The following is a 17,786-nucleotide window of genomic DNA, read 5'->3' as shown; positions in this document are numbered from 1 at the left end:
TAAATTCAATACTGACTCTAAACTCTAAACTCCTTCCACAACTTCTTTCAATGTATTACTTTACTGTTGTTGTTTTGGTTGGGTCTGACTCTTTGTAATCTCATTTGGGGTTCTCTTAGCAAAGACTATAGTGGTTTGCCATTTCCTTCTGCAGCTCATTTTAAAGATGAGGAAACTGAGGCTAACAGGGGTAAGTGACTTGCCCAGCACACAGCAAGTGTCTAAGATGAATGTGAGTTCAAGATGTCTTCCCAACTACAGACCCAGCACTCTATCTATTGCACCACCTAGCTGCTCCATAGTACTTTGACATAACCCTGCAAATCTGATGGCTCATTTTATAGCATATTTACAAGCATAGCTTTCTGCGTTACAATAATGAATATTAAGAACTCTCTTCAACTGGAACAAATGGGAGCAGGACCAATGGACTAGCAATATGCAAAAAAATGCAATAGTACTTTCAATGGGACTAGGAAAGACTCTGACAATCACAGAAGAATGTTGATTCTCAGCAAAATTCTAAAAAAATTTATTAAAAGATAGTCAGGGATCATTTGGAAGAGTGATGATCACTAATAACTGACAATGGTCTTTTATCAACAGAATTCATCGATTTGAGAAGCAATGAATAAAAAACTGTTTTAAAGCCAATTGGCAGCATGTATATAACACTTCAAGATTTACAAAATGCTTGCCAAGTACTATCTCATTTTATCCTCACAACAACTCTGGGAGGTAAGATGAAGCTACTACTTCATCTTACAGTTAAGAAAACTGAGGCAAAGAGAGTTTTGCCTCTTGTTCAGGGTCAGAGAGCTAATAAGTGTCTGAGGTCACATTTGAACTTGGGTCTTTCTAACTTTTTTCCAATCTCTCCAAAAGGAAGGCTTTCATGATCCCTCACAATCCTGCTATTGATTACTTCCAGTTTTCCTTGTATATATCTGGTTGATATATAGTTATTTGCATACTGTTTCCCTTGCTAGAACATTAGCAACTTGAGGGCAGGGGCTGCCTTTTACCTTTCTATCAGATACTCAGTGCTTAGCACTAGAATATAGTACGTACTAAATAAATGTATTACGACTGACTGGTTGACTCTAAGCCCAGCCTTGGTACTTTGTTGGGTGATTTAGATACAGACAAAAATAAAGCTTTCAAGGAATCTACATTCTCTTTGAAGGATACAACAGATGTACCAGGTAATTGTGAGGAAGGAGAGAACACTAAACTGCTAACATGCTCAGGGAAGGGTCATGGAAGAAATGGAACTTCTCATGGCATCCCCTATATCTCCCCTCCTCCGGAGGTAACAGAATCTCCAGCTCTGGCTAACTGGCACTTGCCATTTCTCCTCTACTTAGAAATCTTGCATTCTTGCCTCTTAAAGAAACAGAGGGAGAGATTAAGAAAATCCCTTTAACAATACATAGGGAGTCAAAGGAAACCCATTAATATTGAAATACAGCTATAAAAAATCTCAAAAGTTCCAGGTTCACAGGCTCTTTGAAATCTATCCATGGACCTCTTCAGGAATCTATGGACCCAAAGTAAAGAATTCATGCCTTAGAGGAAATCCAGACCAACCCTTAATTTTACAAATAGGAAATATAAGGCTTGGACATATTAAATGGTTTTTCCAAAATCACAGAGTTAGTAACAGAGTTTGAAGAGGTTTATCATCAGAATGCTGACCATCAGGTGGTGGTTACTGCCCACCTTCAACAATTCGCAAACATATCAATTATGCAATAATGCATCTTTTTTTCAGCAAAAGATGTACCAATAGAACTGTTGAAACTGAATTGCTGCCTTATTCAGGTGGCAATTTGACTAACCTAAAAACCAGAAGTAGCCATATGGAAAGGAGATGGATGTATGAGAGACTGAAAATAAAATCAACAAGATTAAGCAACTGATTAGATATAAAGAGATTTAGGAGAGAGATGAAATAAGAATGACCTTGTGCTCTTTGAACCTAGGCACCTTATGGCTTCTACAGTGCTTTGGGAATTTCGGAGATGGGATGATTTAAGATAGATAATGAGCTCTATATTAAACATATTGAGTTTGGGAAATCTATGAGACATCAAGGCAGAGCTGTCTTCACAGGGAGAAAATAAATTTATCAAGTTTGTCAATACTACAATCTCAGAAGAATAATACTATAGACTCAAAATAGAATCACGGTTCAAAATGGTGCTAGGATGTTGGAAGAATGATACAAATAATGAAAAGAAATTTAAGAGAAATAAAGATAAAACCCTACATTTAATCTTAAAATGTTAACTATAAAAGTAGAAGAGGGGAATCTTGCCTTGTGTGAAGCGTGTGGGAAAATCATCTAATTTAAGCTAAATTAATATCAACCAATAAACATTTCTCCATACTTATTCCATACCTGCTGTGTGAAGCCTTATAGATATAAATACAAAAAATAAAGCAACTTACTCTCATGGAACTTAAATTTTAACAAGGAGGTGATAGGGAGGGCAACAAGTGCATATATGTAGAATGACTGTAAATATACAAAATAAACACAAAGCAAAGTATTTAAACTACAACTTAAAGGAAGAGTGGAATTCTTTGAGGCAGAACTAAGGAGAAAATGCAGTCTAAGCACTTGTGACAACCATTGAAAAGGCATATAGATATAGTGTCATGAATCTATATGAGATGCCAGTTTGGCTGAAATAACAAGTATGTGTGTATACGTGGTGGTGTAGGGTACATGTGATATAATGAAGCTGGAAAGAGAATTTGGGGTGAGGTTTCTAAGGTCTTTAGAAGCTAAAGGAAAGTTTATATTTTATTCTAGAGCAAATAGAGACCTATTAAAATATAGGGATATATTGGGAAAGATGGACAAGAATAGGGAGAAATGAGGCGAGGAGACTACTGAGGTCACTGAAATAAGTCTAGATAAAAGATGATAAGGGCCAGAACTAAGGTAAAAGAAATGATCAGATGTAAAAGATAGGACCCAAGAGATAAAACGGGTTTATAATTTTGATAGAAATGTGGAAGTTTAGAAGAAGAGTAGTTTGGTGAAGGATAATAATTTTAGCTTTAAACATATTGATTCAGAAGCTCATTAAGAATGTGCAATTGGCAATTGATAATGTAAGATTAAAGCTAAGGGGAAGATACTGGGGAAAGAGAAGAGAGATAGTCCCTTGGAATATATCTACAATTAAGGGGTGTAATATGACTGATGAGCCAGAAGAGAAGTCATGAGTGGTTAGAATGATAGGAAGACAACCAAGAGTGAGAGTTATCTCAAAAACTCAAGGAAGGCATGAATGAATGAATGAATAAAAAATAGTTTATTAACCATTTACTAAATGCAAAGCCCTGTACTAAGGACTTGCAATACATACAAAAAATAAGAGTCCCTGCTTTCAAAGAGCTCACATTCTAATAGAGGGGGATACATATAGAAGGTTTCCTTTGCAAGTCAGATGGAGAAGTTCAGTGGTCCTTAGGGTGTAGTGGCAAGGCAAATTGTAATGCCTCATAATTAGGGCCATTTCCATGGATAAAGTCACGTCCACTTCTTACACTGAGCTACTGAACACTTTGGTGATGAAAAAGTCTGCTTTCTGCTTCTACCAGAAAATGAGGGGAGATGGAAGTAAGTTCAGTGCTGTTGGTTTGATCTATGTAGAACATTCTGTCTGCTGGTCTCTCCTTTGGGATGCCTTATTGCTCCTTGAGGAAAGAGTATAAAGGAAGAGAAGGTGGTTAACAGTGTTCAATGCAACATATATGTCTAGACAGAGAAAAACTGAGAAAATGGTATCAAATTTGGCAATTAAGAGATTGTGGCTAATTTTGGAGAGAGCACATTTTCAACTGAGTGGTAAGGTTCATAATAGGAGCAAAATTTCAAGATCAAAGGTTTCCCACCCCCATGTCCCACCTCTATGATTTGCACTGGTCATTTCAGATCAACAGAACTATTTCCAACTGTGGGTGCCACATTTTAAGTGGTTTAATGATGAACTAGAGTATTTCTAGAGGGAATATTAGAATTTGAGGAATACAGATACCACAATATACAGAACAGCTGAAAGAAATATGGGTTTTGACTTACAGAAAACAACATTACTGAGAAAATGTTTGAATGACTCTTCAGGGCAGGAATTTGTTCATTTTTTTACTTCATATCCCCACCACTGGCTTTGACCATAATAGGCATTTAATGTTTGTTGAATAAATGAATGGATTCTGAGTTGCTCCATTGGGCAGAATTGGGAATAATGGCTGAAAGTTAGAGTTACAGAGTAAAAGGCTCTGGTTTAACAGAGCTCTCTACAAATGAAATGTTTCATCTGATAAGCTATAGATGCACTGATACTCTTTGTCACTAGAAGTATATAATTAGAAGATGGATGAACTGCATAACCCCCCCCAAGAACTCTTTCAACAACTAAAAAGCTGTGTTATGTTCCTATATTTATTCTTAGTTTTGCCTCATCTTCTGGGTATCCTTGGGGAAATCAATAAACATCTTTATGTTTTATTCTATTCACGTTCATTTCTTCACCCATTCAACAAATAGATATGGAACATCTTCTATGTACTTCCCTGCCCCGCCCTCCAAAATGACCCTTCTCTTCATATGTCAAAAAAGAAAGAGTCTAGTCATAGAAATGGAAGGCTCTTTTTCTTTTTACAGATAAGAAAACTGAGGCCCAGGGAGGTAATGACTTACAGAAGGTCACCCAAGAATTAAATATCAAAGATAAGATTTATACCAAAATCATCTGATTTCCACTGTAACAAGCTTTGCAAAGATTAAATGAGAGAAAGGAAATTGCTTAGAAAAGGAAGAGGCCATATAGAAAGTCAAGGTGGTATTATTTGCCATAAGGTGCTTTCCCTAAATGCCCCGAGAGACCAAAAGTAAAGATGAATAGTCTGTGATTCAACTTAAGTTGTTCAAATCTCAAAACTTAAAATGATCATATCTCAAAACTTAAATTGGTCACATCTCAAACCCTACTGGTTAGGTTGCTGTGACACCACACTATAACCATTGCAAAATATTTAGAAGCAATGAGATTCTTCAGAGTTCTGTTTTTAAACAAACAAAAAACCTCCATTTCTCTTTCAGATTCAAGTATAGTTTTTCCCCATATCCAAGGCAGTAAGTGTAACGTGAAATTTTATCATAAGAAGATGGGATGAAGGCAATGAAAATGCTTGGAGAAGGGACAGTTCTTGTCTTAAAAAATCTGAGGTATGTTATATGGAAAAGGGATTAGAGTTGATTTTCTTGGATGAATCAGATTGCTCATTTGTTCTTTGATTAGAAGAACATCAATGATATCAGAAAGGTGATGCCTTGACTTGCTCCTAAATTGTATTTAAGTGAGGCAGAGTTGTGCAAAGTCATTGGTCACTCTCTCTCTGCCAGTCATCAAAGTCCTGTGACAGAGCAAGAGTGGTGATGGCCTAGAAGGCAATGGATAGCCTTGTTATTTTTGATGTCTGACTAATCTCCAAATGCTTTATAGCACCTGCTTCAGCCATGGATCAAGTTCTTTTCAGCTTCCCATTTCTCTGGGGTAAATCTTCATATCCTCGAGGTAGATAGACATTCCTCTAATTCACTGACAGATTTGAGGCCTGTTGATTGCCTTCAACTTGGTTTATTTAGCTCGTCTCCCAAGATAGGCTATACCCTCTGTGCATACTGCAGCTTCTTGGAGCCACAGGTGAAAGTTGGGTGAAAGATAGACATCAAAGGTGAATGAGCAGCCCCAGAAAAGGGATCAACAAGTCCTTAGACCAGAGGTGTTAGTCTTTCCTGAACACCCCATACAATGAAGAACAAAGGTAGAAATTACAGAGAGATCGATTTCAGTCCAATATACAAAAGTAGAATGGGCTACTTGGAAAGGAACTGAGTTCATCTGAAGAGGATGACACTTGTTGGGGATGTAATATCATATATTCATGCTTTATGCAAATGTTGGGCCAGATGACAACAGAGGTTACTTTTTAAACCCTAAATTCTTTGACTTTGCAGGTTTTAGCAAATCAAATATAAAGTGTATTTTCTTTACAAGATTAAAACCTTAGAATATGCATTTAAAATGCACTACCACCACTAGGCAAGGCAGACAGAAGTCATTATGTAAAATCTTCCAAGTTGTTTTATATTCTTTCCAAAAACATAGTAAGAGCCATGATTCTAGAGGAATGATGATCAAATATGCTACCCATCTCTTGATAGAGAAGTAAGGGAGTCAGGGTGAAGAATGAGATATAAATTGGGGGGATATTGCCAGTAGGAGAATGTGTTTTGACTACATGTATTTGTTATGGGCATTTTCTTTTTCTTTCTTCTTTTTCAATAAGGGGAGGTGGAGAAAATACATTCTTGTTCATTAAGAAATAAAATTGAATAATTTTTGAGATAACATTTAAAATGTTTTGTATATAATATAATATGTAACAACATATATAATTTGTTATAAAATGTAAAAAATTAGTAAGTATGTATATCCAAAAGAAACAAATTCTTAATTAGTTGTGTCAAAAAATCTATGTCCTATTCCTTTCCCTCCTCTTTCCCCCTCTTCCCCCTCCCAAGAAGGGAACCTATATCTTATTAAATTGAATAATTTTTTAAAAGATGTGGTAGGAAGCTCCTAAAGGAGGAATATATGTGTTCTTTGCCTCAGTAGTTAGAGAAAAGAGTCATTTCAGATTTAAGAAAGAAGGGAAGTCCAGTCAGCTGACAAAGATAGGACCTTAAAATTTCTTTTCGGTTCAGTGCACATTCATGCTATAGCCACATGTTACATCAGATGAGTTGTACCAAGTTACTTTGGGTGATCATTAATATTCAGCCCACTTCCCTCCATGGCCTGATGTATTTATTTTTCAGTACCTGCTGCTTTAGCTATACCTGTTGTTAATTTTTGGCCTGACCAATTTCCATCTTTTGGAGGCAAAAGGTTCAGTAAGTACTCAAGGAATTGTCAAAGGATAATATTTTGGTCAGAAAATAAAATGAAAGAATAATTATTTGGGGATATCATCTCCCCCTCCATAGAGAGGGCTTTCTTACTGTGAGAATAAGAAACTAAGGGAAAGAACTATGGGTTCTCAATTGACCATTTGCAGTTTCAGGTCTGGATGGATAAATGTTTAGGGTCGGGACAATTTCTTTCATCCTCTTTTAATTTTCAGGTGTCCTTCTCTGTGCTAAATATAATATTCCTCCTCTCAGAGAGATTGGACAAGTACTCTATTCTGTGATCACCTAATTTACTTCTAACTCCATCCTTTTCATTTCTGCTGAAATCCAGAGAAATATAAAAATCATAAAAAATATTTCCCAATATTCATTAGCCAAGAAAATTTTGGCTATACATGAGAAACCCAGCTTGAGAATGGCATGTGAATTTTTAGACAGGCTAAGGAGTCTGCTAGAAAGATGACCAGATTTGGAATTTATTCAAAAGAACAAACAAATGACAATACAGATTCATGTTCCAGCTCCACTGCTTACTGAGAGACCTGAGACAAGTCACTAAATTTCTTTTTGTTCAAGAGTGAAATGAAGATAATTATACTTTTCCATACCTCCCAGGGCTGTCCTGAGATTAAAATGAAATAATCTTTGTGAAGTCTTTTGCAAATAGAGAGCATTAGGAAAATATGAGCTCTTCACATTATAGTTTTACCTAACAGGTTTCAGCAACATTAAGTCGTGCTTCAGTGCCACTCCAGGAAAAGCAGGATCAAAATTAGACAGTTATGCTGTGCTACTTGCCCAGAGAGTGTGTTAATGAACAACTTTCTGAGCTGGGTCAATGTCACGGCCTTAAAAGTGTGCCAAACCATAATGGATAGGCGTGTGGCTGAAACTCCCAAACGAGTTAGTTCTGCTATGAAGAGAAACCACTCCAAAAACTAGAAGACAGTGATGCTGCTGCTTTATCTAACTCTTAGTATTCTCAGAATTTCTCAGTATTTTCTGTGTTGAAGTGAAAGGACAGACATTCATCAAGAGCTTGCAGACTCAATGATCAATACTAATTGTCTGTCCAGTGACAGGCTCTTGGCAGGAAAGAGTGAGTCATTTTGCTCTATCGGTGGTAGAGCTTCCTCCATGGATTGGGGAGCAGATAGACCTGGTGGGAGAAGTTCTCTGCCATCAACAAGCCATTTTAAAGACACTGCAGTTCTTGATTCACCTTGGGATTAAGGGTCTCCCTAGAGACCAGAATTTATAACAGGAGTGCATATGTTCACTTTATTTACTCAGAACTGAAAGGTAACTTTTCAGAAACAAGAAACTTCTAGTGAACTACAGACTATTTACCCATAATAAATGTTCAATAAAAGTTTTCCCTAAGAGTTCACATAGTAGACTAGTTTGTAACTTTGAATTTTAATGTAGATAGATAAAAGATTTTTTAAATTTATTTTCTTTTTAAATATTTTTCCATGGTTACATGATTCATTTTCTCTCACTCCCCACTCCCAGAGCTGACAAGCGATTCCCCTAGGTTATACATGTGTAGATAAAACATTTATTAAGAACTTACTATATGCCAGAGTTATATACAGATTGTTTATTATGGATCTCTGTTAGTGTAGTGTCCTCTCTTAGACTGTGAACTCTTTAAAGATGGGAAGTTCATCTTCTCTCCATCATCAAATACATTCTACATAAAATGCAATGAATATTTATTTTATTATACTGTTTGGTTTGATTTACCTTTTGGAGCCTTATTGGGCCTCTCTCTCCCCTCCCTCACCCAAAATGCTTTTTTAGCAAACATTGAAAAGACAGGATCTCGAGAGAAAGGGGGAGGAAGAAGAAATAGTCATCATGGTAGGAATCAGGCAAAGGTAGTCACATCCCACATTACACCATTGTTGCCACGATGATGAAAAATGCACCAGTTCAAAAGGGGTCAGAAAGGGCCTTTGACTTAATTTTTTAAATGACAAAAGTTCAATGATAATACTTGCTTCCCCATGAAATAGATGAAAAAAAATTAGCAAGAACAAAAGCTGCACAATGAGAGAATCGAGTTGCCCTTGTTAATCTGTGAGGTTACCACATGGTTTACATGAGGTTTAGAAGAAATAAACCTATCCTCTTTTCCAGTTACTAGTTAACTTGGTGCTAAAAATAGTGAATAAACAAATGACTGACATTTTCTTTAGTTTTGCTTTTGACCATGGAAGAGAGAATAAAGATACAAATAGTTTGGGGCAGATGAATGAATCCACCCAGAAGAGCTCATGCCTGAGATACTATGTTAATATCATAAGTAACTCTGAAAAAATTCAAAAACCTACACTGCACAGTGTAAACTCATTAGCTCCAAACCCCGCAGAAAGATTTTTTTCATTTGCATTCTCCTGACTGTGATCGCCAATTAACAGGAGCTCAGTATTGGGCTGAAAGTCCTGATTTTCAGTGTCTCTGTCTTTTTCGATCAACTGTGACATGTAGCTTCCTGTGTCATCTCCCAGTTATTCTGAAACAAAAACATTCATGAAAAACATAGATCACTACCAACCACATATTAAGAGACAGTAACTCCAGTACACAAAAACTGAAAAGGAAAAGAGAGATCTGACATACCACAGTAAGAAGCAACTTAGTTTCAAAAGAAGGGCTCTTTGTTAGGCCCGAGAATCAGATTTAGTAGCTATAAGGAACAAAAATGGAGAATGGTATGACCTTGGGCAAGCCACTCCAAGGATTTGGCCTCGGTTTTCTCATCTGTAAAATAACAGGATGGTACAAATGATGTTCGAAAGTCTTTATTTCAAGGATCCCAAAAGCATGTCTTTGGAATCACCCTAAAGATTTAGAATGAAATTCCAAACATCTTCTTCAGGCTGATTTCCATATTTCCAATAATGTTTTCTCCTGCCTAATCTCTTAGAATAAGACTTTAAACGAGTCAAAAATAGTCACTTGAAAGTGCAAAGAAAGAGTTGATCTAAAATGACATAGCTAACACCTATAATGCCTGGATGGTAAAGATCTAACAAAAGAGAAGTTTCAATGTAGTTACTCCAAATGATGCTTGTGGGGAAAAGAGGATCTTAAAAATTCATTTTAGTTCAATCCAACATTAATTCTTCCTCTACGAAAAGTTCTGTGCTAGGTTGTTGTTGTTTAGTCATTTAAGACTCTTTGTCACTCCATCTGGGCTTTTCTTGCCAAAGACAAAGAAGTGGTCCGTGATCTCCTTCTCCAGCTCATTTCATAGGTGAGGAAACTGAGGCAAACGAGGTAAAATGAACTGCTCAGAGTCACACAGCTAGTAAGTATCTGAGGCTGCATTTGTGCTCAGGCTCTCCTGATTTCAGGACCAGCACTCAGAACTCTATTCACTACACCACCTTCCTGCTAGGTGAGAGGGATACAAAGGTGACTAAGACAGGGCCCCTGCTGCTAAAGTGCTTACAGTCTAAAGGAGTTTAATATGGAGCATACATATCTTTAGTAGAAATTAGGATGGCACAGAAGAGATACAGATTCTCATTTAATTAGATTCTGGTTAAGCTGTTGACTGTTATACATGTGTAAAAAAAAAGTAAAATAAGCCAGAATGTTATGTAATTTCCATAATCAAGTTGTTTCTGGAAGAGCTGAAAAAAAATACCTCTCTCTCTCTCTTTATTGGAGAAGGGTGGGAGATACTCTGAGTATGAATGACCTATGCTGTTAGACAAAAGAAACAAGATGTCTGCTTTGCTGAAAAGTTTTTTTCATCTTTTAAAAAATCTAGAAGATGCAGCACTTGTATAAATCTTAGAAGAAAATGTATGTTTTGTAATCTATAATGTAAAGTTTAAATTCTTTTGAGAATAATTTCAGGATAAGGATCTTGCCATCTCCCCAGAATCCAGACGATGAACCTGTTTGGTGAAGACACCATGAAGATGTCTGAAAAGCCTTCACTGTACCATGAAGACCAAATTTGAACTTTGGGGTGCAGTTGATCGAACTATGGGGAGTAGAAATTGAGTTGTATATATTGTTTTAATTGTACACTGTTATACCAATAGGGGACTGCCCCCAAATTGGTTTTTTGTCAATGCGGCTAATTTTACCCATTCGTTCATCTATTTCTTTTATCCCCCAAATTCCTAAATTTTAGAAGTTGTCTATTTTTACAGGTCCAACGAAGAAAAAGGGCTAACCTTTTTTTGCCGGCCCTCAGGGGGAATTGTAAAAATGAAATTTGGGAGATGCCATCTTTAAGTATATATGTATTTTCTATGGACACGTGGAAATTATCAAACTACATTTCCTGTGGTCCAACAGGTTTCTGGTTCCCGTTCTTTGGGCGTGGGGACACCTATGTCTCCACGCAGAGAACAGTTTAAATCTCCTGGGTTAGGAGGGAGTGGCCCTCTTGGCCAGCAGACTCAGGAAGGGAGGTAACAATAATGGCTGGGGCGGCAGTTTTGAATTCTTACAAGCGTGTGGTCTAATAACTTTATCTATCAGCATGGTTTTAATTAAAATACTAATTTATATTATTATATCAGCCTTTATTATTTTTTATCCTTATACACTAAAGGTATGGGACAAAAGGATATAATCAGAAATTAACATGATATAAAAATAAAAGGTAGTGCTGTTAAAACTTATAGGTTATAGGAAATGATCTTCCAACATTGAGATTTTACATAAAATAAGAGCATTGCAGACATTATTTTCCTATAGTTGGAGAGCTAGAAGATGACAGAAGTTATCATAACCATTCTTAGACCAGCCCATAAACGTGTAAAAAAAAGTGCTGAAAAACAGTATCAGGACTTGAGATGTGTCTAGAAAGTTTACAGATTCCATTAAGAATTGCTTTGCATAATATTAATAATATGGAAATAGGTCTTGATCAATGACATATGTAAAACCCAGTGGAATTACTCGTTGACTATGGGGGTGGTGGGGAGGAGAAAGAAAGAACATCAATCATGTAACCATGGAAAAATATTCTAAATTAATTAATTTAATAAAATTCTTCAATTCAAAAAAAATTGCTTTGCATCGGGGTAGCTAGGTGGCTCAGTGGATTGAGAGCCAGGCCTAGATATGGGAGGTCCTGGGTTCAAATCTAGCCTCAGACACTTCCTAGCTGTACGCAAGTCACTTAACTAGCCCTATGCAAGTCACTTAACCCCTATTGCCAAGCCCTTACTGCCATTCTACCTTAAAACCAACATGTTCTAAGACAAGGTAAGGGTTTAAAAAAAATAAAAGAATTGCTTTGCTGCTTTGAACCAATATATTTTTTGGTTCAAGCTGTGTGGTATTTTTCAGGGAGATTATTCTTAATCACCTCAGTCCAACAGATCATGTACAAACACACAGATATGAATGAACAAACTGAGAAAATCAAGTGCAAATCACGTGAAAATTGGTACCATGGGCTAAGAAAGGTCACATCTGATGCTCAGACATATAACACTGCAGACACCATGTAGAGAGGAAAGGAAGGGAGGTGACATTCAAGACTCCAACTGCAGTGATGATGACAGAAAGTTGACCATTCTGTGCACTTAACCCTACAAAATCCCATCAGAATCAAGCACGACTTCAATTTCATGCCTCCATTAACATACCAACATAGAGAAGTAGGCATTTTCATTTAGTTATTGTGCTCTCTTCTTGCTATCTTGTTTAAGAATTCACCTACCTAAAAATGAATAATGTGGAAATAGGTATCAAATTATAACATTTGTACGACCCAGTGGGATAGTTTGTTGGCTCCGGGAGGGGGGAAGGAAGAGGGAAGGGAAAGAAAATATGACATGTAAACACGGAAAAATATTTTTAAAATAAAATAAAATTTTTGAATGGAAAAAAAGAATTCACCTGTCCCTGAATAGCAACATCTCATGGTAAACACATACAGTTCCCATTGAACCACGTCAATTTTTTTTCCTTTCTTATTATAAGGAAGAGTTCCCTATACTTTTATGGACAGATGGCTTTTAGCTATTGACAGGGAGTGCTCATTAGCAGCAACACAGGCATATCACTATCATCACAGGCTGGCCCTTTCTAAAGCAAGATGTTTAGAAATATTTATGTCACCTGTGCCATGTACAAAGGAATTCTGGACACCATAAGAATGAAGGATGAGTTCACTGTTATATGAGCTGTAATTCTCATTTCATCAGAAGAATATAAATTTAGCAAGAGAATAGCATTAGAATACAAGCAACTTCTTTAGATTATGTGTGGCAACAAGAGATTAGGATAGCATGAATCAGTGGAAGCCATGTTTCATTCAAATATATAATTTTAAGTGCTTTACTGGGTATACAGCAGAGTTTTTTTTATTCTGTAATTGATGAGAGAGCTAAATACATGCATTTTATATGGATAAAGCCCCTTAATATTATGAGACCCCCATCTTAGAGTTTGTACTGCCCCACCCCCATTAAAAACGTCAGGAACGCAGAAAGGAGAAACTCTACCCCAAAAAGACAAGCATTCAGCTGTAACACAGGCAATAGCATCTTGCTTAGTAAAACATCATACTGAGCCAGGACTCTAAACTCAAAATGGGGTCTCAGAAACTTTTCATGAATTATTATTAAAGTTTGGGATTATTTTAGTCTGCTTCTATCGCTTCCTTGGTCCTTCAGCAGCCTATTTTCAGTATCTAATCTAAATGTAAGTATAGTGAGAAAAAAAAAAAAAGAAGAGGGCTGAAGTTCTGACTCAGGTATTTGTTTTGTTTGTTTGGATTTGGGGGTTGTCAGAGGCAGTACAGATTGAGTTTGCCGGAACCATGGAAGTTTGGTTCTGGAAGTCATCCTAGAGAGATCATGGAATCTAATCTTCTTGCTTTATAGATAAATAAACTGAGACCCAGACGGGGGGGGAGAGACTTGCACAAGACAGAGTTTGTGACTAACAGAGCTAAGTCTATATAACACAGCATTCCTGATTCATCATTTAGGGCTCTCCTCATTTCTCTATCCCCCCTCTAGTGGGACGTATAAGGATGTTAATTACATATTGAAAGGACCCCCTTAGGGGTCCTAAAGGACATTCACTCTTAAGACTTACTCATGGCCTAAAGTGATTTTTAATATACCTATTCTTAATTTTCAGTTCCTAGAGGACAGGGACCTCTAAAATAGAGGCTCTCGGTACATATGTGTTTATTTGATTTGCAACTGTTTATTGGACACTCTATCAAAAGCCTAAAAAAGGGATTCTGGAGCCCATTAATTTGTTTTACTTTTTAATATGTATTTTGATGAATGCATTTCAATATAATTGGGTTTCTTCATAATCCTATGTTTCTTCTGCATTTAAAAACATTATTATGAGTAAGGATTCATAAACTTCACCAGACTACCAAAGGAGCCCATGACATAAAAATAGTTATCACTCCTAACCCAAAAGGTCTTCTCACCTCTATCTTTCCCTTCTACAAATCTATACCATCAATAGAGTCATCTTTCTTATGCATAGCTCTGATTATGTTATTCCTCAGATAAAATATTTCCTCTGTTCCCTAGTATATACCCAGTGAAGTGACTTTCTAATCCCAATTTCCCCTACACTGCTTCCTTACACAATATAACCTACACTCTTAACTCCCCACATAATCTATACACCAACCAAAAGAGACTATATTCTCTGTCCTTGAACTTGCCCTGTGGTTTCTGGCCTTTATACTTGTGCTCATGCTGTTGTTTTTTTTGTGTGTGTGTGACTGGAATGGCACCCCACTTCACCCTCACACACATACACAGACACATATATTTAACTTTCCTATTTAATTCTTACTAAACCTTAAAAACCCAATTGAAAGGCCATTACCTTCATTGAAGCTTTCCCTGATTCTCCTTCATCCAAAATTCATTAATGGTTTTCCCCCTCAAAATTCACAAAGGACTCTGTTTTTCACTTAATTATAACTAATATTAATAAATGACATATGTACATCCATCTTCCAGATTGTAAATTTCATGAGGGCAAGGGACTCTATTTAGAGTGTGTATCCCTCCCAGGATTATGCTCAATGTGTGTAAAGCATATACTAGGAATGTCTTTCTTTGTATTTGCCCAACACATAGTAGGTGCTTAATAAATGGCTATTGGTTGCCTTTTGAATGGAATTGAACTTACATGTCATCAAGAATTGGCTATCTTCAAGAGTTCACAAAATCCTATTCATTTCACAAATCAAACGGTCTGTCTTCCAGGAACCCAGCTGCAGGGGAGAGAATGTGCTTTAATCTCTGGTCAAAAGCCATTAAGAAATTTCAAGAAACCCCTGGGATTCACTGTCAAGAAATGTTGGCTTGAGTCATCGTTTTAATATACTCCTACAAAGGCTGATTGCTGGAATGGAACTCTGTGGGACATTAAACATGGGACAGCTGAGTTTCCACCCTTTGGGTTTTCTATCATAGTCGCTTTGCTCAGTCCTGGTGCAAACTGGAAAGAAGGAAGCTGAAAAGAGAAAATGATTTTCCTCAATCTGATTCTTAGTAACTACTGCTAACAGTAAGAAGAGGACAAATGTCTGGATGCAGAACTCTGTGTGCATCTGCTTTTGTGTTTTCAGTTCTGGGAGCCAGCAAATGTTGGATGAATCAGAATCCTACATTACAGTACAAAGGAAGTGCTAAATATGTCACCGATAGTGTTCAATTTACTTACTGGCAACATACGTACATACAAATATACACATATATATGTTTAAAAATAGTTTATCATTTATAAAAACTAACCTCATGCAGGAAGTAGGCTGAAAATATGAAAAACCCATACCATAACATACTGAAAGTGTCAGAATGAGAATGACACAAAATCGTTGTAGAGGAATACAATGTTTTCCTCAGCCTCTAATCATAACTTTTGGGTGTGGGGTGATTGAGGATGCTTACCAGGGATATGGATGAATGATCTAATAAGCCACTTTAAAGTATAGCATACACCAGACTGGAGTGGAAAAATTATTTGAGAGGCTCTTATTCAGATTTCTGGGAGGAACTTCTATGCAGCCATGGGCTGCTCACCTTCACAAAATGTAACTAAAATGGAAACTACCCAGTGAAATGACTCCCGTGTGTTCTACGCACTCCACTCTCTCAGACCCCATTGTCTGCCTCATATCTCTATGCCTTTTGTCATAACTCAGAGGATTTGGTATTTCTGTCGACTTCAACAGGCAGTGGCAGTAAGGAAGAGGGGACGGCACCTCTCCTCCACTGGCTATAAATCTAGCAAAATGACTATGCAGTATTTTACCCACAAAACAAGCCCCAACTGGCCAGACTGGCTTTATTTCGTTTGACGGGCACTGAAAAGAGGTTAGGAGATGGAGCATAGCAGAAGTTGGTACCTACAGATGTTAGTCAGCCATCTGTCTACCATAATATGTAGTTCAACTGGATTAAAAGAGAAACACACAGACACAGACACACACAGACACACACAGACACACACACACACACACACACACACACACACACACCCTACACACAAGAATCACAAAAGAGAACAGTGAAACTAAAGTACATTTCCTCTTTCATAGAAGCCAAACAATTTGAGAGAAATTTTTTTCCATATTAAAATAAAGGAAAAAAACTTCAATATATTCTTTGGTAAAAGCCATCAAGTACAATATAATTTAAAAGTTGTTATCTGTCAAAATGAAAAAAAAAGAAGCCTTTGGGGGAAAAATACTATACTCCAAAGTTTTAAGACAGAACCCAAACCTACACATCAAAGTCATAAATAGATTCTGAGCCCATATTTCAGCATGCTTGGACTTCAAAAGACATTTGCTACTGTTGAAAAGGTTAATAATTTTCCTACCGAAACTGAATGTGGGTTGTGAAAGAACATTTTAATGAAGAAAATTTCCCCGTGGCTGCTATTTTATTATCACCAAAGCCACCAAGTTTCTGTTTGAGTTATTTGTATTTATTTATGAAAACAAAGATTCGATAAGTCACACATGAACCTCACCCAGATTACTGCTCAAAAGAAGTTGATTTAAAAAAAAAAACAAAAAACTCCATATGTCCCAAAGTACAGGGCATCCGAAGTTAAAATAATGTATCCTTGGGAAAAGACAATGTGGTCTCCTGTTATCAACATAAAATACTTCACTGATCTTTCTTAAATTATAAACATGATGTTTTAGGCATAAGCATATTCAGGAATTCAAGATAGATTTTTCCTTTTCTTAGGACAAATATAAGGCAGAGAGACCTAGACTTTAAATACCATTCAAGTTCTACCATCTCATTCCATTTTACAGACTTAAATTAATTTAAACATTACTTCAAAAGATAATCTTAGTAATTTCAGGAAATGTATGACTGGATAATAACTCGATGGGTATATTCAAGTACAAAGGAGTGGGTTTACTCTATTTCAAAGCTGGTGTCTTATGACAGATTTTCAGAATTTTGTCTAAAGGAAATTTCACAAGTGAAATAGTTAATGTCAGAGCAATGGTTGATATTTTTTCCAAACCATTGCTTCCATTATAACACAAACATAAGGGAAAACACACACACACACACACACACACACACACACACATACACACAAATCTTCAGTGGTCTCATCATCGAAAGAGATGTTTTTCTACTTATTTTATGCTGCTGACTTTTGTTATCAGTGCAATCGGCAAATTGTGGCCAATTCTGTCATGGCTGAAGCAAACATTTTGTTCCCAAACTACTTTCAACATTTCAGCTACCAACAGCACTTGCCTGAGAGACTGCACAAGCCACAA

The 17,786-nt window shown here is 36.7% G+C and overlaps 1 long non-coding RNA gene across 2 annotated transcripts in view; it reads right to left on the bottom strand.

Annotated features, from left to right (window-relative positions):
- Positions 1–17,786, bottom strand: part of LOC123236929 — a 173,046-nt gene that overhangs the window by 55,974 nt on the left and 99,286 nt on the right. The window contains exon 4 of one of the 2 annotated variants that reach the window (XR_006505443.1): positions 3,307–3,714. The exons of the other annotated variant lie outside the window; for it this stretch is intronic. This is a non-coding gene — a long non-coding RNA (uncharacterized LOC123236929). Of the gene's footprint in view, positions 1–3,306; positions 3,715–17,786 lie in introns of those variants that run through there. 2 annotated transcript variants of the gene reach the window in all.

The sequence above is a fragment of the Gracilinanus agilis genome, chromosome 2 (assembly GCF_016433145.1).
Source record: "Gracilinanus agilis isolate LMUSP501 chromosome 2, AgileGrace, whole genome shotgun sequence".
NCBI classification, from domain to species: domain Eukaryota; kingdom Metazoa; phylum Chordata; class Mammalia; order Didelphimorphia; family Didelphidae; genus Gracilinanus; species Gracilinanus agilis.
This window is presented reverse-complemented; position numbering and strand designations above follow the sequence as displayed.